This window comes from Pteronotus mesoamericanus, unplaced genomic scaffold (assembly GCF_021234165.1).
Source record: "Pteronotus mesoamericanus isolate MK-2021 breed Mesoamerican mustached bat unplaced genomic scaffold, CSHL_Meso_final contig_20, whole genome shotgun sequence".
Taxonomy (NCBI): Eukaryota; Metazoa; Chordata; class Mammalia; order Chiroptera; family Mormoopidae; genus Pteronotus; species Pteronotus mesoamericanus.
In genome coordinates, this window is record NW_026555085.1 from 8,517,695 (window position 1) to 8,541,689 (window position 23,995).

The following is a 23,995-nucleotide window of genomic DNA, read 5'->3' on the forward strand; positions in this document are numbered from 1 at the left end:
ATTTACACAATGGAATACTACTCGGCTGAAAAAAAAAAGAGAAGGAAATCTTACCTTTTGCAACAGTATGGCTGGACCTGGAGAGTATTATGCTAAGTGAAATAAGCCAGTCAGAGAAAGACAAATACCATATGATTTCACTTATATTTGAAATCGAATGAATAAAAACAAACAAACAAAATATAAACAGTCTCATAGATAACAAAGAACAGAGGGGAGGGAGTTAGGGACTATGTGAAAAAAGTGAAGGGATTAAGTTAAAAAAAAAAAAAAACCTCACAGACACAGACAACAGTGTGGTGATTACCAGAGGGGAAGGAGGTGGGGGGAGATAGAAGAGGGTAAAGGGGGGATAAATGGTAACAGAAGGAAACATCACTCAGGGTGCTGAACACACAGTACACTATACAGATGATGTATTATAGAATTGCACACTTGAAACCTATATAATTTTATTAACCAATGTCACCCCAATAAATTCAATTTTAAAAAAGAACCAGCAATAGAGTTATCATATAAAAAAAGAATAAGCTAATGAACAGCACATGTCAAATAACTTTCATTTTAGAAACAAAAAACTTAGGCAAAAAGTTCAAGAAGCCCATGTCTCTTAAGAATAAAAAAATGGACTTTCCTTGTAAAACTGTCACCCTTTAATATTTCAAACTTAATCTTACCCCAAATGTTCCACAAACCCCCATGAATCAGCAAAAATTTGGCCTGCCATTCACCCTCTTCTGGTACACACATATAAACTTCACTGACACTGCAGAAGAATAAAATCCATTTAAAAAAAGAGAATAATGTATGTTTCTTTCTCCTGTTTTAGAACAAAAACTCTGAAGGGTAGTGGGTGGGTCTTCTGTATTCTGTGCACTCATATTCCTGAGATGCTACTGAATAACTGATGAGTTTATGATTAGACTGCTATCCTTAGTTTTGAACATTGATGGACCAAATTAAATTCACATCTTCTACAGAATTCTACCTCTTTTATCACGATCACAATATGCATTAAGGCTGATCTCAGTTCCTTAGAATTGCATCAGTTGATTCTTTACCTAAAGTCATAATCTTGATATGTGACCAGCTCAGCTGCAGCATTAACTCGGGATGTCACTGACACAAATTCTCATAGCACATCAAGGAAGATGCTATGACCGTGCCTTCATAAGAGAAGCAAGCCTACAACGCAGGCACCTGAGGAATAAATACACCAACACAAAAAGAGAAATTCTGTTCATACTTTATAAGCAGAATACATCCTCATTTCTAAGAGAAAAAAATAAATTGTGATTAATAAATTTTTAATTTTACTAAAGTTTGATATCATTTAGTTGAAATTCCATCACATTTGACAAATATAAATATCATCAAATATAGCAGAAATGCTGTAATAAACAAATGTCTGCCATCTATTTTTTTTTCCAAGTTTATAAACGAAGAAGCTTATGTTTTACTCAGCCAACAGGATGGCGTCAGCTGCTGATGAGGAAACAAGATTCGAAAGATACTTTCTTTGCTTTGCTACACCCATGGGTAAATCTGAGGTAACCCATACACCCTGTGGATGAGGTGGGTTTTAAATAATGGAAGAAGGTAGCTTTTTAAGGATATTAAATGAAAGATGTTCCATGCAGACAAGACAAGAAGGGCAGAGTCTCGTGGTTCTGTCGGAAAATGTGAGACTGAAAAGGAAGCTTGTTTTGAGTAACAACAGAGAAAAGGGGACAATAATAAACAGTTTGGTAGAGTCTTGCAATATTAAATGTGTCTAAAGTATGAAGTCTCCAAGGGATCAGAGACTGGGAAGTACTCATAGCTCTTCTGGGTAAGATCTAGACAAATCATTTTAAGTCCCTGACACTCAGCTTCTACTTTGGAAAAGGGATGGGATGGAAGAGGTGAAGCTACATTCTGTGGTCCCTTCAAGTTCTAAAACTCATAACTAAATCATAGATGTAGGAAACAATGGTCTCATATACATCTGGCAGTATAAACTGGTTCAGCTTTTTGAAGGTAAGTTTGGCAGAAGCTGTCAAATTTTTAAATATACATTTCCTATATCCCAGCAATTGTGCTTCTAGAAATATAAAAGGTTATTAATTCAACATTGCTCGTAATAGGAAAAAGCGAGGGGGAACTAAATGTCCATCAATATGGCAAGTGGAAAATAAATTATAATGCAGCCATACAGCAGTCACTAATAAGAATGGAACAGATCTGAAAGGTCTGACCTGAACTCTAAAACACAGTGAGTGAAAAGAGCAGGCCTCAGTACAATAGGATCCACTTATGTAAATGTATGTGAATGGTTGCATATATTTAAGAAGGTGCTCAAATATCTACAAAACTAATTAAGCAAATTTATACATGGAAAAAAAGGACTTTAAAGACATACACCACACTGTTAGCAGCAGTAACCTCCAAGGAGGGGAGGGGAGTGAGGGGATAAAAGTGAATGAATGGGAAGTTTTATGTTTAAACTCAATGTACTTCTAAAGTGTTTCCTTTTTTAAAAACAAGAATTGATTTATATTTTATATAAATGATATTTCAAAAACTTTTAAGAAGTGGAAACTTTTAAAAGCGATAAGGTATGTATGTTTATCAAAAGGAGACTTCTTAAAAAAAGGATGAAAACACTAATGTAGATTATCTCTCACACGTTACATTTTACTGAGAAGCAATATGAATAAAAATCAGTGGACATTGATGTGAATAAATTTTTAGTAAATAACAGGTTTTTAGGAGTTAGTGAAAAATAAGCCAAAACACAATTTCCTGGAGAGCAGCTCCCTTGTGTTGCACGAAAACATTAAAAAAAACAAGTATCACACTGAAATGAAATGATCTAAGCATATACTGTAGACAAAAATGTTGGACTCTATGTTGTTCTCAGGAACTAATCTTAAAACTATGAACTATCTATAATCAAATGTTTTCATTATAAAGTTCTCCACCCCCTTAATATTCATCAGGTATGTGTTTTCCTAATTTACACTTTACCAAACAAGGTGATACTCTCACATCATACTTTGTATGTTTCTCATATTTTTCAAATATTTTCAAACTTACAAAACTATTTATTATGTACCTTTCTTGTTTTTTTTTCCAAGTCTCTAGTGATTTATGGTTTTTTCAGTGTAAACTCTGTAAATATTTCAGTGGTATATAAACAAATATGAACAGTATAATCCTGAGAGTCAACATTCCTGTAAAAATCTTTAATGAATCACTAGTCTATTTTTCCATTCACAAAAATATAAAAATCCTGTTGATGTGCTTTTTAGACAGTGCACAGGTTTGCATTTTCAGAACAGAGGAAGGATAGGGTTGTCCATTCTTTCTAAACTTGATGTTACTTAGGATAAGCCTGTGTTGCTCTTTATTAGGGTTAGAACTCATGGGAAGTAAGTGTTTAAGAATGGAAGTTCATGAAGGAAACAATTCAAATAGCTCAGTTCTGAGGATATTTGCTTTGAGCTAATATTCAAATCAACAAACAATTCACAAAGGCTTACTATAAGCGTAGCTCCAGGAAGAAAAAAGTAATAGGCAATGAGTATTGTCCATAAATACAAACTAAAAAAGTTAACTCATCTTGTTCTGTTAACACCTGTAACTTACAGAGCATCAAGCAAATGATCACTACAATTTCCTCTCCAATCTCACCCCCTCCACAATAAACAAAAGATGCCATCCCAAAATCAAGCTATTTATAAGCCTTAGATTTTTTTTTTTTTTTAAGAGGGGAAGGGAGGGAGAAAAAGAGAGTGAGACATAGATGAGAGAGAGAGAGACATCGATCGGTTACCTTCAGCATTCCAGCCAGGGAATGGAGTTCACTCATTCACTCACATCCAACTCACTAAGCTATAAGGGAGAGCGTTAGATTTTTTTTTTTTTTTAACTCTTTTCCATAGAAACAACGTTACAATATCTGGTAACCAACCACAACTGCCTATTTATTCCCAAAATGCCTTAAGGAATGGCTATGGAAACTAACCATTATGGCTCTGGTTATATTTTGGTTGCCTGTTTGTTTTGTTGATTAGGTTCCACTTACAGGTGAGATCACATGGTATTTGTCTTTCACCACCTGGCTTATTTCACTTAGCATAATTGACTTTGAAATAAAGAACAAACTGACAGTAACCAGAGGGGACTCAGGAGAGAAATAATAGGAGAAAATAGGGGAAGGGTTGTCAAGGAACTGGTATAAAGGTCCCCCTATTGGACAAAGCCAAAGGGGAAAGATCAAGGGTGGGAGGCGGGGAGGCGTGGGGCTGGAGTGGGGCGGGGAGTGGCTTGAGCAGGGGTGGAAATGGAGACAGCTGTACTGGAACAATGAAAAAAAACAAAACAAAACTAACCACTATGGGGAAAACCAGTATGGGAAAATGCTGAGTCTCATTTTGGGAAGAAAATAAGATACCTTTATTAGCCTCAGTGTACTTGCCAGTGCTCCCTGGGTCCAGCCCAGGAATTACCACTCTGCCTTCTTATTTGGTTTGTCTCATCTGCAGATTTTCGGCAGGTTCTACTCTCTGGCTCTCTTAGCTGTAGAACTTGGTCAGAACTTTCTATCCACTTCCCTGTCCCTTTGGAGCTGCACTGAGTAAAACAGTAGCCACTCACCACATTTGGTTATTGAAGACTTAAATGTGGCTAGTCCAAACTGAGATGTGCTATAATTGTAAAATACACATGGTAATTTCAAAGACTCAGTAAAATATCTCACGTTTTCATACTGAGTACATGTTGAGAGAATAATATATTAGATATATTGGACTTAATAAAATATTTTTAAATGAATCTTACCTGCCTTTTCTCTTCAGCATGGCTACTAGAAAATTTTGAATTACAAATATGTTTTGCATTTATAGCTCACATTATATTTCCAGTGGACAGCACTGCTTTGAAGACTGTCTTAAGAAAGGCAATAAAGAGTATCCGAAGTCACAATGCCTGAGTTCGAATCTTAGCATTGCCATTTACTACTGTGTAACCTTTTATTTAACCTCTTTCTAAACTTTTGTTTTTCTGTTCTGTAAAATATGGTAATAATAAAAAGCTACCTAAGAGGGCTATGGGTAGAATTAAATGAGGTAAAGTAAAGCAATTACCATGGAGCCTGACTCAATAAATGTGTAATAAATAGTAACCACTACTACCACTACTACAGTAACTATACTACTATTACTGTTCACATGATGAAAAAAATACAGAAACACAAGTGTTTAGAAGGAAAGATGGAGAGAGGGTACAAATACAGGCAGACCAGAGAAAGTGCTCTATTTAAATTCAGAGGGGCAGACCCATTAAGGAATAGGTCCACTGTGTCAATAGGTAAAGAACTAACTCTAGGGGGGCATCAGCTCCGAAAGACACAGTCCATGTGGAGACTTGCATTACTCAATGGCAGCACCTGGGTATTTCCAAGAGATTCTCTTTCCATATAAATACGTCAGTGATAATGTAGAAATACAGAGTAAAGGGCACTGCCACTCCTGTAGCCTGGACTCTGGGAGACATGGGATTGCTGACAAAGTATCAGTAAGTTAGTTCTCCTCTTTGGCTACTAGTAACCACATCTGTAAATGAGAAGAAATGGCTAAAAGTTCTCTGAACTATCTTTCAGCTCTGAATAGTCTTCTCTTCTCTTGCCAAAAGAGCTGCAGAGCAAGAACAGCTACATCAGAGTACCACCATCACCACTATAAAAACACCCAGCTTAAGCACAGACATTGCCTTCCCACTTGTTCAGTCTATAGTGAAAACCAGGAATTTAGAGTTGTTGGCTTTACTAAGACATCACTGGCTTTTCTCATACAACCACAGCTTTTACTACTGGAACTTCTTATATTCCCCTCTCTGGCTAATTCTGCCTCCTTTTTCAAGCCTCAGAATAGACTCCATGCCCTTCAGCAAAAGCCTTCACTGATGTTGCCAATCTATGTCAGGTACCCTTTTATATGTTCTGGAATCAGCTTCTGTGTCCTCTATCACTGCCCCCATTACACTGTACTTGATTTTGTTATTGACTTGACTTGTTGGTAAATAAGCTCCCAAAGGAAAAACAATCATGACACAGTGACTGTAGATATTTAACAAATACTGAATGAACATCTTATTCATCTTTATATTTTCAGAATGTAATATAGTGTCTGGCATTATTAAACCTCAAAATTAACCAAAAGAGCCATATAGATATTAACAGACTTCATTGAATTCCAGATCCCTCTATCTCACTGCTTACTTTACATCTCCACTTGGTTACCTCAAAGGTATTTCAAAACTCACTTCATACTCTCTCTGTTCTCTCTCCCACTAAAAGCCTGTCCTCATGCAATGTGCCCCACCTCAGTGAATCCAGTTATGGAAACTGAAATGACCCCTCCCTTAACCTCACTTCCCATACTTAATCCACCAGCAAGTTGTTTTTTTTTTTATTTTACCTCCTAAATGAGCTCTCAAATCCACTTACTTCTTAGCAACTTCTATGCTACCATTCTAGTCCACACCACCATTATCTCTCACTTGGACCATAACTTAGCTCCTAATTGGTCTCCCTGCTTCCACTACAAACTGTTGTCCACACAGTACTCAGCCTGGGTCTATCAAATTATAAAACTGAAAACTGATTATGAACAGTTTCCCTCTACTCCTCCCTCTACAACTTCCACCTTCACTAAAGCCCTTTACTGACTTCCCCAAGGCTCTTAACATAAAAGAAAAATAAGAAAAACATTTCACTAGGCCTTCAAGAATTGAGGAATCTGGCTCCTGACTCCGGTCATTGTCCTTAACATTCCCTGGCACTTGACAAGTTCCCTTATGTCACTTGGCCTTGGTATAAGTTGTTTGCCTTAATAGGATCACCCTTCCTCTTTTCACCTTCCATCTCCCAGGTGCAACTTAGGTGCAATTTCCTCAGGCAGCCTTCCTTGACCTCGGTCTAGGCAGGGTCCCTTGTCATCTGCACTCATGACTATTGTATTCATTTCCTTCATAGAGTACATCTCTTTGTATTTATACATTTTCCCCACCTTAGAGACCATATCTCAATGCAAACCTTTTGAAAATATAAATCAGATCGGTCATTCTAATTGCTTAAAATCCTTCAATACCTTCCTATCTCACTTTAAATAAAAATCACAACCTTTACCAAAGCTGACAGGAGTCTGCATGAGCTGTCACCCAATCACCTCCTGCAATTCATGCCCTACCTCTCTCTCCTGCACATTCTGCTCCAGCCTTGCTGTTTATTAAACACAGACAAGTTTAACCCTGAACTCATCAGGGTCCTTATAATTGCGTTCCCTCTACCAAAATGTTTTGTTCTCATACTCCACACTACCAGCTACTTTTCAAGTTTCTGCTCCCTGACTACCCTACCTAAAAGGACTCCACCTCACCCTATTTGTAACCCTCTACTCCATTTTATTTTCTTCACTGAACTTATCACCAGAAGATAATCTCCATGAGAGCAAAGACTCTGCCCTGTTCATCTCAGTGCCTAGAAAACGACCTGGCATACAATAGGAACTTGATATGAGTGCTTAGGTACATGGTATGAGTGCTTAAAGTAGCTAGTGAGGACCTGTTTCAAATAAATGAAATCTACTGACATACGCAAGTAATATGAGTATGAAGAAGTGGCTGTAATGGGCAGAATTCCAAGATGTCCCCATGATTTCCACCTCTGGTATAGATGTCCCGTATAATCCCCTCCTCTTTGGTGTGGGAAATACCTGTGAATATGGGATAGTCGCTCATATGATTAGACTACCTTATTTAGCTAATTGAAGATATTTTTCTACTGGTTTTGAATAAGTTACTATGTTGTGAGAGGGCCATGTGGTTGGGCTCTGAGATGACCTCTAGGAGCTAAGAGTGACCCCTGGCTGACAGCCAGCAAGAAAATGAGGATGTCAGGCATATATCATCACAAGAAATAGAATTCTGCCAACCACCAATGAGCTTGGTGGAGGACCCTGAGCCTCAGATGAGACCATAGCCCCTGCAGACACCTTGATTTCAGCCTGGCGAGACCCTCAGCAAACAATACAGCTATACCATTACTATACCTACAAAAACTGTGAGATAATGCAAGACTATTTTTTTAAGTTATAAGTTGGTGATACATTGTTCCACATTAACTAATATGGAATCTAATCCATTAAACTTTAATGTAGAAAACTAATACAATGGCTATCAACCCTATCATACCCAAAGCTCAACTTTTTATAACAAATATCTTGTTACTTCCCCTCACTATTTTGAAATAGAATAGATTTAGAACCTACTAAGCATTTTTTTAAAAATACATTGGCTATAAAAGAAAAATCAAAAGAGAATAATTACTAATAAAATAACATATATCTCAACATTAGAAAACAAAAACTCCCCTATAAATTTTCAAAATGCCCTTTATTTTCAAAAATTATATTCACTGAGAACCTCTCCTTGCCAGGATCAGTGTATCTGAACACAGTGGCTCCAAATTGGGAGAATATTTGATCTAGTATTAACCAAGTATTTGTTAATTTTTTTCCTTTGTATATCACTGTTGTAAAGCATGCACTTAAAGTTTACATTAGCATTATATTTTTATTCTAACCTTTTCCAAAATATACTTAAGAAGGTTTGAAAACTTCATAATTTCCTTTTTCCTTCCTCTTCCTCAATTATTAAGTACTCACTAAGCACATAATACTGTTCCTTGAAATTAAATTTCACAATTAAATATGCTTTTATAGCTTCTATTTCATTTCCAACTCTCATCTTTCAGAGAATCACCATTATCTAGTGGTTCATTATACACACTATAAAATATTTCACCCCAGCTGTGAAGTTGGTCATTGTAAATACGTTTTGTTGCCCTAATCAAGATTTATGATAATATAATAATGTAATTTTTAAAGGCCACATGCCAAAATACTTCCTAAATTAATAAAAATACTTAGCACTTAACCCATAACACACTTTAAAATCATCATGCAATATTGCAGGTAGCTATTTGCCCATGTTCCCAGGGCTAGTAACAATTGATGGAGAGCCTGTCACCAAGTCTATTTACTTGATTTATTTTACAGTAGCCTTCTAAGCCCACATACATAATGAGTACTCACTTTGTGATGGGAAAATAAATTATTTAGCCTGGACAACCTGGCAGTGTTACTATTAAGTTATTAATTCACCAGGGGAAGGGGGTTGTCCTGAATAGTCTTTTTTCATGGCTAAAAAACAACACTATTAGTAAACAGTCACAGATTCCTAAAACCCTAGAGCTAGAAAGGACTTAAGGATCATAATCACGGCCTTTTACAGATATGGAAATTGAGGTTCAAGGTCACAGCCATCAGTGGCAGAACTTGGGATAAGGAAAGATGAGGCTATAGAATCTAAATTTCCTATTCAGAAAATGGGGAAAACCCCACTCCCAAGAGAGTTGCTATAAGGATGAAATAAAATCAAATACAATAAAACACAAGAAATAACATGGTACAAAGCCTGACACTTAACTCCCATTCCATAACTATCATGTTCCTTCCCAGAGTTCCCAACCCCTCCCATCTCTCCCATCACTCTTTTCTTTTTTTTTTTTTTAAGACAAAATATCACTCAGGATGATGCACTTTGGTGATGTTTCCAGACATATATCTATATTGCATCAACAATATATATGTCAGCAAATTATAGTCCCTTTGGGAATAGAAAGGGTCAGTGGGATACTACAGAGGAAGCAGCTGACCTCCAACTCTCAGGAATTGAGTCTATATTCCCCAAAGTGTTCAAGAATTTTCAATTTGTTGAACCAACTCCAAACCAGCTTCCCCAAGAAGAGCTTAGTAGGTTGAGAGCAAGCAGAGCTTAGAGTCAGTTGTTCAACCTTGTGTTTCACACGTAATAACTGGAATACCCAAGATTCACTTTTCCATACTACTTTCTTGGATCTCTCTGTACCATGTGACACTCTTGAACATGCCCTTCTTGAAACTCTACTCCCCTGTCCTCTGTGACACTCCCCTTTCCTGGTTCTCCCTTTACCTCTAATGTGTCTATTCATTCACTACTGTCTCATTTAAGAGTTCTGTTTCCCTGGGCTATCACTTTCTTATGATTTTATTCTCTATCCTCCTGGTTTCAACCACCACCTACTAACTTCCAACTCTATCACTAGGCCAGATCTCTCCTCTGAATTTCAGATTCATATGCCTGCAATATGATTCCACTGCCAAGTCCCCACTGGCACCTGAAATCAACATATTCAACACCAAACTAATCTTCATTTAATATATATTTTTTCCAGTGTCCTTCATTTTAATATGAAGGATCACTACACAGTAACCCATGCTAAAAACCTGTTAAATCTCCATTGACCACTTCCTCTCCCTGATCCCACCCTATCTATTCAATGTTAGATCTTCTCATTTAATCTCCTAAATATTCTTATAATTCAACACTCTTATATGCTCTAATAACTTGTATTCTACTTCAGGTTTCAAATATATCTCCCAGACTACCTCAACAGCTTCTCAACTATCTTCCTGCCTCCCATTTTGTCCCCAATTCCATCTCCAATCAGCTTGCAGAATAATCAATCTAAAATGAAGATATCATTGTTTGATTCCCCTGCTTCACCCTTTTTTTTAAATGAAGCTCAAATTAAAAGGTTCTGGAAGATCTAAGATGGTGGAAGAGTAAGTTGAAAGCTAAACTTCCTCCCAGGACCAATCTGGAATTACAACTAAATTGTAGAAAGATCATCTTGAATAACCAACTGAGCAGTAGCTAGAGAGAAGCCTTACAACCATGGACAGAGAGAAGAAAACACTACAGTACAACATGACGGGTAGGGAGTTTGGAGAAGACACAAGAGAGCTGCTTGGGTTCCCATGGGTGGCAGCTGAAGTGCTAGAGGGGTATTTCAGTGGCTGGGAGCATTCCCCTTGAGAAATGTGGGGTCTAAACTCCAAGCTGGACTCACCAGCCTACAGGATCACAGCCAGAATGGAACCCAGATAAATCCAGCTGGGAAAAGCAGCAGGGGTTCTGTCAGCCAGGGGGAGACTGCTGGAGATGCAGAGGGCCTTTTAAAGGGCCAGAACACAAAATTTCATTTGCAGCCACTTACCCTGGGTGCCAACAAAGGGAGGGCAGAGTAGAATAGAGGTGCTTGAGGAGAGTCTGGGGTTGGTGGCTCTGGGGAGAGAACTGAGGGAACAGCCACCAGGATCCATGTGCTGAGTCATCCCCCACACTGCAGAAGCCATCTCTCTCAGGCACAGCACTCCTCTCTGAATGGCATCTGCCTGAGGGGAAGCAACAGCCCTGCTGGCAGGAATTGCTCTGCCCCCGCCTGTGGTGCTTAAGACTGACAGATGATCACATGTTGATTATATTAACAGGTAATCAGTTTAAGGATTGATTAGTTTAGCATCTAAAGCAGAACATACAGAGCAGCAGCCAAAATGGGAAGACAAAGAAATAGACCACAAATGAAAGAACGAGAGGATTTTCCAGAAGAACTAGATGAAATGGAAGTAAGCAATTTATCAGAGAGTTTAGAGTAATGATTATAAGGATACCCAACAGCATAAAAAAAAAGGGTCATTGAGAAATATAAAGAATGCAATATCTGAGATAAATAATAAACTAGAAAGAATAAACAATAGGTTAGATGAAGCAGAGGATCGACTCTGTTTTGGAAGACAAGGTAGTTAAAAACAATCAGGCAGAGCAGCAAAAGAAAAAAGAATTTTAAAAAATGAGAAGAACATAAGAAATATCTTGGACAACATGAAGTATAAAAACATCTGCACCATGGGAATACCAGAAGAAGAGGGATTGAGAACTTACTTGAAAAAATAACCGAAAACTTCCCCAATCTGATGAAGGAAAAAGTCGCACAAGTTCAGGAAGCTCAGAGAATCCCAAACAAGCTGGACACAAAGAGGCCTACACCAAGACACATCATAATTAAAATGGCTTAAATATAAGGAGGAAATCCTAACAGCCGCAAGAGAAAAGCTGGTAGTTACCTATGAGGGAGCACCAATTAGACTGTCATCTGATTACTCATCAGAAACATTTCAGGCCAGAAGGGAGTGGCATGAAATATTCAAGGTGATGAAAAGCAAGGACTTACAATCAAGGCTACTTCAGCAAGGCTATCATTTAAAACCCAAGGGAAACATAAGGAGCTTTCCAGACAAGAAAAAGCTAAAGGAGTTTGTTAACAGCAAATCAATACTGCAACAAATGTTAAAGAGCTTGCTTTGAGAAGAAAAAAAAGAGAAAGGAAAAAGAAAATCCAGAGAAAACAGCCTAACAATAAAATTGCACTACATACCTATCTATCAATAATCACCTTAAATGTAAATGGTTTCAATGCTGCAACCAAAAGAAAGAGGGTGCTGAATGGATAGGAAAACAAGACCCGTATATATGCTGCCTCCAAGAGACCCATCTCAGATTGAAAGATACACACAGACTAAAAGTAAAGGGATGGAAAAAAATATTTCATGAAAACTGAACACTGAAAAACACACAAATACATGGATGCTAAATAACATGTTATTACACAATGAATGAGTCAACAATGAGATCAAGGTTGAAATCGAAAGATAACTTGAAACAAATGAAAAAGAGGACGCACAATCCAAAATCTGTGGGACACTGGGAAAGCAATCCTAAGAGTAAAATTCATAGCATTATAGACCTATCTCAAAAAACAAGAAAAAGCTCAAATAAACAATCTGACTTGACACTTAAAGGAACTTGAAAAGGAACAACCAACAAAACCCAATGTGAGTAGAAGGAAGGAATAATTAAGGTCAGAGCAGAAATAAATGAAATAGAGTCTAAAAACACAATACAAAAGAGCAATGAATCCAAGAGCTGGTTCTTTGAAAAAATGAACAAGATTGACAAACCTTTAACTAGACTCATCAAGAAAAAAAAGAGAAAGGACCCAAATAAGTAAAATCAGAAATGAAAGAGGAGAAATAACAACTGACATCAACGAAATACAAAGGAGTGTAAGAAAATATTAGGAACAATTATATGCAAACAAACTGGACAACCTGGATGAAATGGATAAAATCCCAGAAACATACAATCTTCCAAAGGTAAATCGGAATGAATCAGAGAATCTCAATAGACAGATTACACCAAATGAAATTGAAGCAGTAATTAAAAAACTCCCAACAAACGAAAGCCCTAGACCAGATGGCTTCACAGGTAAATTTTACCAAATATTCCAAGAACACCTCTCCTTCTCAAACTATTTCAAAAAATTCAAGAGGGAAGGCTCCCAAATTCAGCTTACGAAGCCAGCATTATCCTAATTCCCAAACCAGATAAAAACACTACAAAGAAATAAAATTATAGGCCAATATCCTGATGAACATAGATGCTAAAATCTTCAACAAAATATTAGCAAATCAAATACAACAATGCATCAAAAAGATCATGCACCATGATCAAGTGGGATTTATTCTGGAAAATCAAGGATGGTACAACAGTCACAAATAAATAAATGTGATTAACTACATAAACAAAATGAAGGGTAAAAACCACATGATTATATCAATAATTGATGCAGAAAAAGCTTTTGATAAAATCCAGCACCCATTTATAAAAACTCTCAGCAAAATGGGACTAGAGGAAACATACCTCAATATGATGAAGGCTATATATGACAAACTCACTGCCAGCATCATATTCAATGGGCAAAAACTACAAGCCTTCTCCTTAAGATCGGGAACAAGACAGGGATGTCCGCTTTCACCTCTCTTATTCAGCATAGTACTGAAAGTCCTAACCACAACAATCAGACAGGAAGGAGAAACGAAAGGCATCCAAATTGGAAAAGAAATAGAACTGTCTTTATTTGCAGATGACATGACACTACACATAGAGAACTCCAAAGGTTCCAACAAGAAACTACTAGAACTGACAAATGAATTCAGTAAAGTAGCAGGATACAAAATTAATATTCAGAAATCAGTTGCATTTTTATATGCCAATAACAAACTAACCGAAAGGGAAATTAAGAAAACAATCCCATTCACAACTGCTTCAAAAAGAATAAAATGCAACCTAGGAATAAACCTAACCAAGGATGTCAAAGACCTGTACTCAGAAAATTATAAGACACTAAAGAAAGAAATTGAAGGAGATACAAGTGGAAGCACATACTGTGTTCATGAATAGGATGAATTAACATCATAAAAATGTCCATACTACCTAAAGCAATCTATAGATTCAATGCAATTCCTATCAAGATTCCAACGGCGCATTTCACAGGACTAAAACAAGTATTTCAAACACGTATATGGAACCACAAAAGGCCCCACATAGCAACAGCAATCCTGAAAAAGAAACACAAAGATGGAGGAATCAAGCTACCTAATATCAAACTATACTACAAGGCCATAGTAATCAAAAAAACCTTGGTACTGGCATAAGAACAGCAACACAGATCAATGGAACGGAATTAAGAACCCAGAAATAAACCTACACCTTTACAGTTGATATTCGTTAGAGGAAGCAAGCACATACAATAGGCTAAAGATAGTTTATTCAATAAATGGTGCTGGGAAAATTGGACAAATACATGCAGAAAAATGAAACTAGACCATCTTCTTACACCACACATAAGAATGAATTCAAGGTGGATCAAAGACTTAAATGTTAGACCCAAAACCATAAAAATTCTAGAAGAAAACATAGGCAACAAAATTTTAGACATTGCTTGTAGAAAATTTTTATTAGCTATATCCCCCCAGGCAAGGGAAACAAAAGAAAAAATAAACAAATGGAACTACATCAAACTAAAAAGCTTTTGCACAGCAAAGGAAATTGTCAACAAAATAAAATGACAACCCACAGAATGGAAGAACATATTTACTGATACATCTGATAAGGGGTTAATATCCGAAATTTATAAAGTACTTAGAAAACTCAACACTAAAAAAACAAACAACTCAATCTAACAAAATGGCCAAAGAACCTGAATAGACACTTCTCCAAATTGACACACAGATAGCCAATAGATAGATGAAAAGATGCTCAATGTCACTAATTCTCAAACAAATGCAAATAAAAACCACAATGAGATACCTTACACCTATCAGAATGGCTATCATCAATAAATCAAAAAACAAGAAGTGTCGGCAAGGATGTGGAGAAGGGGGAACCTTTTTGCACTGTTGGTGAGAATACAGACTGGTGCAGCTGCTGTGGAAAGCAGTAAGGGGATACCTCAAAAATCAAAAACGGATCCACCTTTTGACCCAGAAATCCCATTTCTGGGAATATATCCAAAGGAACCCAAATATTAATTCAAAAGAACACAAACACTCCTATGTTCACTCCTATGGTGACTGCAGCTTTATTTACAGTCACCAAGATATGGAAACAGCTCGTGTCCATCAGTAGATGAGTGGATAAAACAACTATGGGACATTTATACAATGGAGTTCTACTCGGCTGTAAAAAAGAAAATTTTACCCTTTTGCAACAGTATGGATGGAGCTGGAGGACATTATGCTAAGTGAAATAAGCCAGTCAGAGAAAGAAAAATACCATATGATTTCACTCATTTGTGGAATCTAATGAACAAACAGAACTAACAAGCAAAACAGAGACAGCCTCACAGAGAACAGATGACAGTTAGCGTGGAGAGGGGGGGTTAGGGGGTGGAGGAGTTGAGCCAAAAGGAAAAAGGACTCATGGATATGAACAACAGTGTGGTGAGTGCTGGTGAAGGGGAGGAGTGTTGTATAAGAGAACTAAATGGTAATGGAAAATATATAATAAAGATGAAAAAATATACTAAAAAAATAAAACTACAAGAATGGGAAAAAAGAGGTTTGGGAGTCAGGAACTCTCTGCACTTTAGAATCCACTCTCTGTACTCATTAGACATGGCTTTGAACAAGTTATTCAACTTCTCTCTACCACCATATTTTCACTTATGAATATCCCAGATGGTTAAATGAGATTATTATAAAGCATTTAATACAGTTTCTGACATTTAGTAAGTGTATAACAAATGGTAGCTATAGTGATATTAATATAAATATAATCCTAATGATGGTATTCTGGTCACTGGACTAGTATACAAGTTAATGGAGGATGTACAGCCCTCCTTGAATTGAACCTTTCTCCTAAGAAACACTTCCACTCATTTTGCTTCAGCAACATCAAACTTAGTATCCACTTACCCTGACACATTGTGCCATTTCTATGCCAAAAATACACACTTCTCTCATCCCCTACATAGGTAAAACCTTATTCTTTAGGCCTAATGAGGTGTCACCTTTACCGAGACTTCTCTGAACACCAGAGCTTATTAAGATGTCTCCTCAAAAGTATTGATAAGTATTTATGACATATACTCAGCTTACAGTCTTCTGGATATAGAATTATCTTTCCAGAAGGTATCCAGCCATGTAATATGAAAACTAGAGACATTTATTGTAGAAGATGCAAGAAAAATTGTACCTAGGACAATGACACCTCAGCCCCCTTTAAAGTAGGCACCTTGGGACCTCACACAGTTCTCCCAATCACCACCAGCTGCCCCATTGTATTTTCCTGAATCTCTTCAATGGTCTGAAATCTCTTTCCTTTCAAAGGTGATTTTAGTTTTTGGAAAAGCCAGAAGTCACAGGATACCAAATCTGGGCTCAAGGAGGGCTGAGTCACCTGGGTGATTTGATGTTTCACCATAAAAACTCTGCATGAGATGTGATGCATGAGCAGATGGACTGTTGTGATAAAGCTGCCAATCACCAGCTGCCCATAGCTGCAGCCTTCTGAATCTCCAGAATAATTTCCATGAAAGAATGCTCAAGTTTAACAGAAAATTTGATGCAGATATATCGTTCTACTCACTCATTTTGAATGCAACAGCCACACAGTACACATGCTCATTCAACAGTGCCTACCGCCCTGACTGACTAGAAAAGCTGTCACCGTTCATACATGTGCATTCCAGTCCACTCTCCTTGGTTGCCAGGTTACATTTATGTTGCACAAACTGCTCTCATTATATTAATAAATGGCTGGACTTTTTCCAGACAGACCTCGTATATCTGTCACAGCACTTATCATTTTATATTACAAATATCTACTTTTAAATCTACCCTCCTCACTTGATTATAAGCACTCAGTTGTTAGAGAACAGAAATGAACCAAGCAGGAGGTCAACCCATCATTCCATGCACATAAAAAAGCTGTCTGGAAATCTTCCCAATTCCACCTCAATTAGATCAAGTCTTATCATAAAGGACTCACATCACACTCAAGTTTAAATGTGAATTCAAGTACTTTATAGAAGGGAGAATTAGAAATAGTGAGAACTACTGACCACTCCACTACATGCTCCTGGCTGTAATCAAGCCTAAAAGAGAAGGTATGTGTGGTTTTAGAAATTTCTCAATCACTGATAGGGGAGGCAGTTGAAGAATTAATTTTAAAGACTCTGGTAAAACACTGACAACAGAGACGTAGCGAACTAGTAGACCTGCTCTGACTGGTGTGGCTCAGTGGACTGAGTGACAGCCTGTGAGCCAAAGGCCACCAATTCAATACCCAATCAGGGTACATACCTGTGTTGCAAGCCAGGTCCCCAGTTGGGAGCGAGCAAGAGGCAGACAATGTACATCAATGTTTCTCTTCCTCTTTATCCCTCCCTTCCCCTCTCTCTAAAAATAAACTTTTTTTTAAAAATATGTATTTTACTGATTATGCTATTCCAGCTGTCCCATTTTTTCTCCCTTTTATTCCCCTCCACCCTTCACCGCCCCTCCCCCCAGCATTCCCCCACCTCCTTAATACATGTCCATAGGTTGTACATATAAGTTTTTTGGCTTCTCCATTTCCTATATTATTCCTAACATCCCCCCCCCCCCGTCTATTTTGTACCTATTTATGCTGCTTATTCCCTGTACCTTTTCCCCCAATCTTCTCCCTCCCATTGCCCCTCCCCTCTGATCTCCATTTTTGTGATTCTGTTCCTGTTCTAGTTGGTTGCTTAGTTTGTTTGGGGTTTTTTTTAGGTTCAGTTGTTGATAATTTTGAGTTTGTTGTCATTTTACTGTTCATAGTTTTTGATCTCCTTTTTCTTAGATAAGCCCCTTTAACATTTCATATAATAAGGGCTTGGTGATAATAAACTCCTTTAACTTTACCTTATCTGGGAAGCACTTCCAGTCTAAATGATAGCTTTGCTGGATAGAGGAATCTTGCATGTAGGTCCTTGGCTTTCATGACTTTGAATACTTCTTCCCAGCTCCTCCTTGCCTGCAAGGTTTCTTTTGAGAAATTAGCTGCTAGTCTTATGGGCACTCCTTTGTAGGTAACTGTCTCCTTTTCTCTTGCTGCTTTGATGGGCCTTGGTGTGTGCTTCCTTGGGTCTGACTTCTTTGGGACTCTCTGAGTTTCCTGGATCCCTGGAAGTTTATTTCCTTGGCCAGATTGGGGAAGTTCTCTATTATTTTTTCAGGTAAGTTTTCAATTTCATGCTCTTCCTCTTCTCCTTCTGGCACCCCTATGATTTGGATGTTGGAACATTTAAAGTTGTCCCCGAAGTTCCTAAGCCTTGCCTCATTTTTTTGAATTCTTGTTTCTCCATTCAGTTCTAGTTGAATGTTTATCTCTTCCTTCTGCTCCCAATTGTTGATGTGAGTCCCAGTTTCCTTCCCTTTACTGTTGGTTCCCTGCATATTTTTCTTCATTTCACTTTACATAGCATTTGCTTTTTCCTCCATTTTGCAACCATACTCAACCAATTCAGTGAGCATCTAGATTACGAGTGTTTTGAACTGCACATCTGACAGGTTAGCTATCTGTTCATTGCTTAGTTCTGTTTTGGAGCTTTGATCTGTTCTTTCATTTGGGCCATATTTCTTTGTCTCAGTGTGCCTGTTATATTGGCAGGGGAGGAGCCTTAGGTATTTGCCAAGGCGGGGCAACCCAGGTCACTGCATTGTGATGTGTGTGGAGGAGGGGACAAGGAGGGAACAATGCCATTTGCCTGGCTCTTGGCTGGCTTTCAGTCAATTCCCCTGCTACCCATAAGCAAACTGAGGCCTTCTGGTGCTGATTCCCAGGTGGGTGGGTTTGTGTACGTTCTAGGACACTGTGAGTCTCTCCAACAGACTCTTCTGTGAGGCTGGGAGTTTCTCCTGCCATTGAAACCCCCACAGGTTTTTACCTCCAAAGGTTTCGAGGCTTTCTTTTCTGACACTGGAACTTTGGACTGCACGGTCTGTCTCGCTCTCCAGTTGTTCCTCCCAGTTCATCTGCATGCAAAAGTGGGACCGCCTGGTCTGCCAGCCACCACCTTGCCGCACGTCTTCTCCACCCCGGATGCCCATCTCCACCTACTGGTCTGGATGAATGTTTCTTCTTTAGCTCCTTGGTTGTCAGACTTCTATATATTCAATTTTCTGGCAGTTCTGGCTATTTTTTGTTTTTAAATTTGTTGCTGTCCTTCTTTAGGTTGTGTGAGAAGGAAAAATGTATCTACCTATGCCTCCATCTTAGCCGGAAAAACTTTTTTTAAAAAAAAGTGAACTGGTAGACCAGGCTATCCCTCCTTAGAAGAATTAACTCTTCCTTTAAAAACTCTCAGAATGTGATTTCTCCATATCCAAAGAATTCAATAAATGCTAAAATAAATAGTACACAATTGCTTCAGCAGTTAACAAAGTGTACATACGTTACTGTTTAGGTAATTAAACCTTTAAAGAAGGGATATCCTGGCTGGGTGGCTTGGTTGGTTTGTTGGAGCACTGTCCCATACACCAAAAGGTTGCAGGTTCAATCCCCAGTCAGGGCATATACCTAGGTTTTGAGTTCAACCCCCCAGTTAGAGCGTATACCAGAGTCAAGCAATTGATGTTTTTCTATCACATCAATGTTTCTCTCTCTCTGTGTGTGTCTCTCTCTCTCTCTCTCTCTCTCTCTCAACAATTGATGTTTTTCTATCACATCAATGTTTCTCTCTATTTCTCTTGCTCTCTCTTCTTCTCTCTCTAAAAATCAATAAAAACATATCTTCAGATGAAGATTAAAAAAATTAAAAGAGAGATGAAAGAACAGTAGAAAGAATAAAGAAATGAAGGAAAACAATTTTAGTAGCAGTAAAATGAAAATAATTGAGGTAGATTATTACTACTACAGAATAGCAAACTAGGAACTACCTAAGAGAACTGTACCAAACCGCCCACTGCATAACTGCGAAGACAGCTCACTGTGATGCTTCTGAGGCAGGCCAGGAAACGCCTGGTAGTGGTGGCACTCATGAAGTGAAGTAATAAGCCAAATTAGGGAGTGATAAATAAAACTTCCAGTAAAGTTCAATTCTCATAATCCAAATTATCTTATTTTGTGATATGCTTATATTAAGAAAACCATAACATGGTACTTTAGGCATTAAAGGACCTTCTAAAGAAAATTTTGACAGTATTTAATTCTTACATTTTGTCCTATTAAATATAACCACTAACCTCACTCCCACCCCAACTACATGTCTCAACTAGATTCTCTTGATAATGTCATCATCTGTAAGAATAAACCACTCTGCTGCTAACTGGAGCCATGGAGATTCCATTTGAGACCAAGACTTGATTAGTTCCACAGCCAGCACTAAAAACCAGAAGAGTGGTACCCAGTGTCCTGAGCAAAGAGCTGTCCAATTCTCCCTCAGCTAGCACCAACAAGGAGCCTATGAGAAAAGGAAGATACTGTGAGGAAAGGCAGATACTGTGAGGAAAACAAGTCCATGCAGTTCTTTCTCACCCTTACGTGAACTTAAACTTAGCTCTCTTACTAGATTACTCAATCTAAGTGTTTTATTTCTTAACCTGAGTGGCAATAAATTGGATGTTACCTTAAAATAATTCAATAAGCTGAACATTTGTATTCCATGTACTTTCTATAAGTGTGTTATACTGGACAACAGAAATAAAAGTTTAAAAATACACAGACATTCTCTATGTAAGCTGGAACCCAAGAAGGAGAAAGTACCAGTGTAAGTTCTAGGATCTTGGGCCCAAGACTATGTGCCCTACAGGACAAAAAAGAAAAATCAGGAAAAAAACAAAGAGGTTTTCAACCTTTTCTGAGGCATCCTATATCTGGATCACATTGGTTATATTGTTCTTGCTTTTCACAGCTTGTTCACTTCTTTCTCTAGTTTGGTATCTATTTCTTCAAAAGCACATTCTATAGTACAAACTCTATGTCTGTAGTTCTCAAACTTTAGATGTATCAGAACCACCCAGAGGGTATGGTTAGAACACGTATTGCTAGGCTCCATCCCCAGTCTCTGATTCAGGAGATCGAAAATTTCCATTTAGGATAAATCCCAGGTGACTCAAATACTGTCCTGGAACCACTGTTAAGAATTCTAATGCAATAATCCAGGCCATAAATTTTGAGGATTTCAATGAAGGTAAAAGCAGTAGCAATAGAGTGGAGAAAATGGGCATGAGGGATGATGAACCAATAGAATATGAGGGTGCAAGACAGTAGTTCAGGACCCTCAGGTTCCCAGCTTCAATAAATAATGTTTACCAGGACAAGGAATGGAGGGGGAGGAAAATGTAAGCTTATCTGATAACTTAATCTATGGCTTGGAGAGTTTGAACAAGGAGGCCTAAGAAAGGCAACTAACCTTAAATGGGAAAGGTAGAGGGAAGCATGAGTGGAATGAGGCAACAAGAGGAAGGAGTGCTCTGAAAGTAGTATATAAATATAATAAACCCCATAAAAGTAAGCAGGTGACCACCTCACAGCAGAATTTTATGCAGCTTTAAAAAAGGGAAAAAAACCCACTAAGAAAGATCTCTGTAAACTGAGGCGGGTGGTTTCCAGGATATATTAAGTGTAAAAAGCAAAAGAATATCCATAGCACCTTTAGTGTAAGAAAAAAGAGGAAATAAGAAACTATACACATATCTGGTTATTTGTGCAAAAAGAAGCATAGGATGGATAGAGCAGAGACAATTAATAGATTATCTACAGGGGGCAGGGGAGGTAGAAAGAGGGTAGAAATAACAAAAGGAATGAGTGACACTTCTCTGAAAATGCCTTTTTGTTATTTGCAACCAGGTTTCACACATCCAAAAAAAAGACAGTAAATAAAATCAACAAAGATGGTGTAACATGAGAGGGTAACATGAAATAGAGAATCAAAAAACTTGAATTGTGCTTCAAGAGAACCACATAACCACACTAAAGGGGTTACATATCTCATGTAACTTTTGAACAAAGTATTTGTACTGTATTCTTTCAGGCTGATTTTTTTTAAGTTAAGCAAATATTGAACTCTAATTAGTTGGTTTCACTTTCACAGAGGCATAAGTTTGCAATTTTGAGCCTACTTTCTACATACATTAGGAGTATACAAATAAGTAAATATGAGGTCAATAAAGGGGAACTAGGTTCTCAATGTTGGAGAAGAGAGTTACAAATATAAAAAGGGGAAAGGATGTAATAAACCATGTGATGTAGGATTGGAATTGAAAGTGTCAGCGTGAACTCATGGGTGTAATACAGATGGGGATACATAAAAGTAGATACAGATGGGGGGGGTGTGTACACACACACACACACACACACACACACACACTCCTATTCTAAGAGGACCTAGAAGCAATGCTATCCCAGTAGCTGTGAGCACACCGAGCACTGAGATTTCAATTTCTAGATACAATTTTCTACTAGGGGTTCTCTGAAACTCATTCCAAGGTAGGGGCGGGGAAAAGAAAAACTTTTGATATATCAAAATAAGGAAGTGCTCAAAACATAATGGAGACACGTCAAAAAGACAGAAGCCAGCTTGTAAGGGCTTCTATTGGTTGAATATGGAACAATTTGAGTAAAAAAATAAAAAATTATTTTTATTTTTAAAAAGATTTTATTTACTTAATTTTAGAGAGGGGAAGGGAAGGAGAAGAGAGAGAGACATCAATGTGTGGTTGCCTCTTGTGCACCCCCTACTGGGGACTTGGCCTGCAACCCAGGCACGTGCCCTAGACTAGGAATCGAGCCAGCGACCCTTTGGTTCACAGGCTGACACTCAATCCACTGAGCCACACCAGCCAGGGCAAATGATTATTTTTAAACATAAATAAATTCTTTATAAAAAATTATAACCAACTGTATAACATAAGAATCTGTGAGTTCATAGTGATAATAATTAATTAATTAATTAATGGGGGAAGTCAACTAATAAATATAGAAGTAGTGATGGAATTAGAAAATATTCATTTGGTAAAACTGATTGAGGAAGTAATCATCAATAGACCCTAAAATTAGTTGGTGAAGGTTTAAGGAATAACAGAGTATTTATATAGTCTCAAAGTATTTTCTTAGAAGACTTACGAAAGAAATATTGTAACTTTACTGTGAAGAAACCAGGCAGAATCCATCTTCATTTAATGATTAAAATTAACATCAGCAGTAATGGGACACACCAACATCACTGGCCTCCTGAAGTAATGCACTGAGAAGCCACATCACATTTGTGGTACTCCACCAAAATGCACTGATGTGGATATAATCATAAGGAAACACCAGACAACCTCAAATGAGGCATTCTATTTAAAAACAAAACACTGGCTAGTTCTCTTCAAAAATGTCAATGTTTCATAGGCAAGGACTGAGAAACTGTTCAAGATAAAGGAGACTAAAGGAAAACCAAGAACTGAAGGCACACTGTGTGAACAATTTATTTTGTCTTGGGGTGTTGGGTTTTTGTTGTTGCTGCTATAAAGGGTATTCATGGATAAGCCAAATGGGATAACAAAGCCTGTAGATTACATAATAGTATTGTATTAATGCTAATTTCCTGATTTTGAGGATTGCGAGGTGGTAAGAAAATTTTTTTTTTCCAGGAAATTCATACTAAAGGACCGAGATAAAAGAGCACTGTATCTGCAACTTACTCTTGAATAGTTAGGAA

At 37.7% G+C, this 23,995-nt stretch overlaps 1 protein-coding gene across 2 annotated transcripts in view; it reads right to left on the reverse strand.

Annotated features, from left to right (window-relative positions):
• Positions 1 to 23,995, reverse strand: part of BTBD9 (BTB domain containing 9) — a 459,841-nt gene that overhangs the window by 421,689 nt on the left and 14,157 nt on the right. Inside the window, exon 1 of one of the 2 annotated variants that reach the window (XM_054569315.1) lies at positions 1,062 to 1,167. The exons of the other annotated variant lie outside the window; for it this stretch is intronic. The gene's annotated coding sequence lies outside the window, so the exon portion shown is untranslated. Of the gene's footprint in view, positions 1 to 1,061; positions 1,168 to 23,995 lie in introns of those variants that run through there. 2 annotated transcript variants of the gene reach the window in all.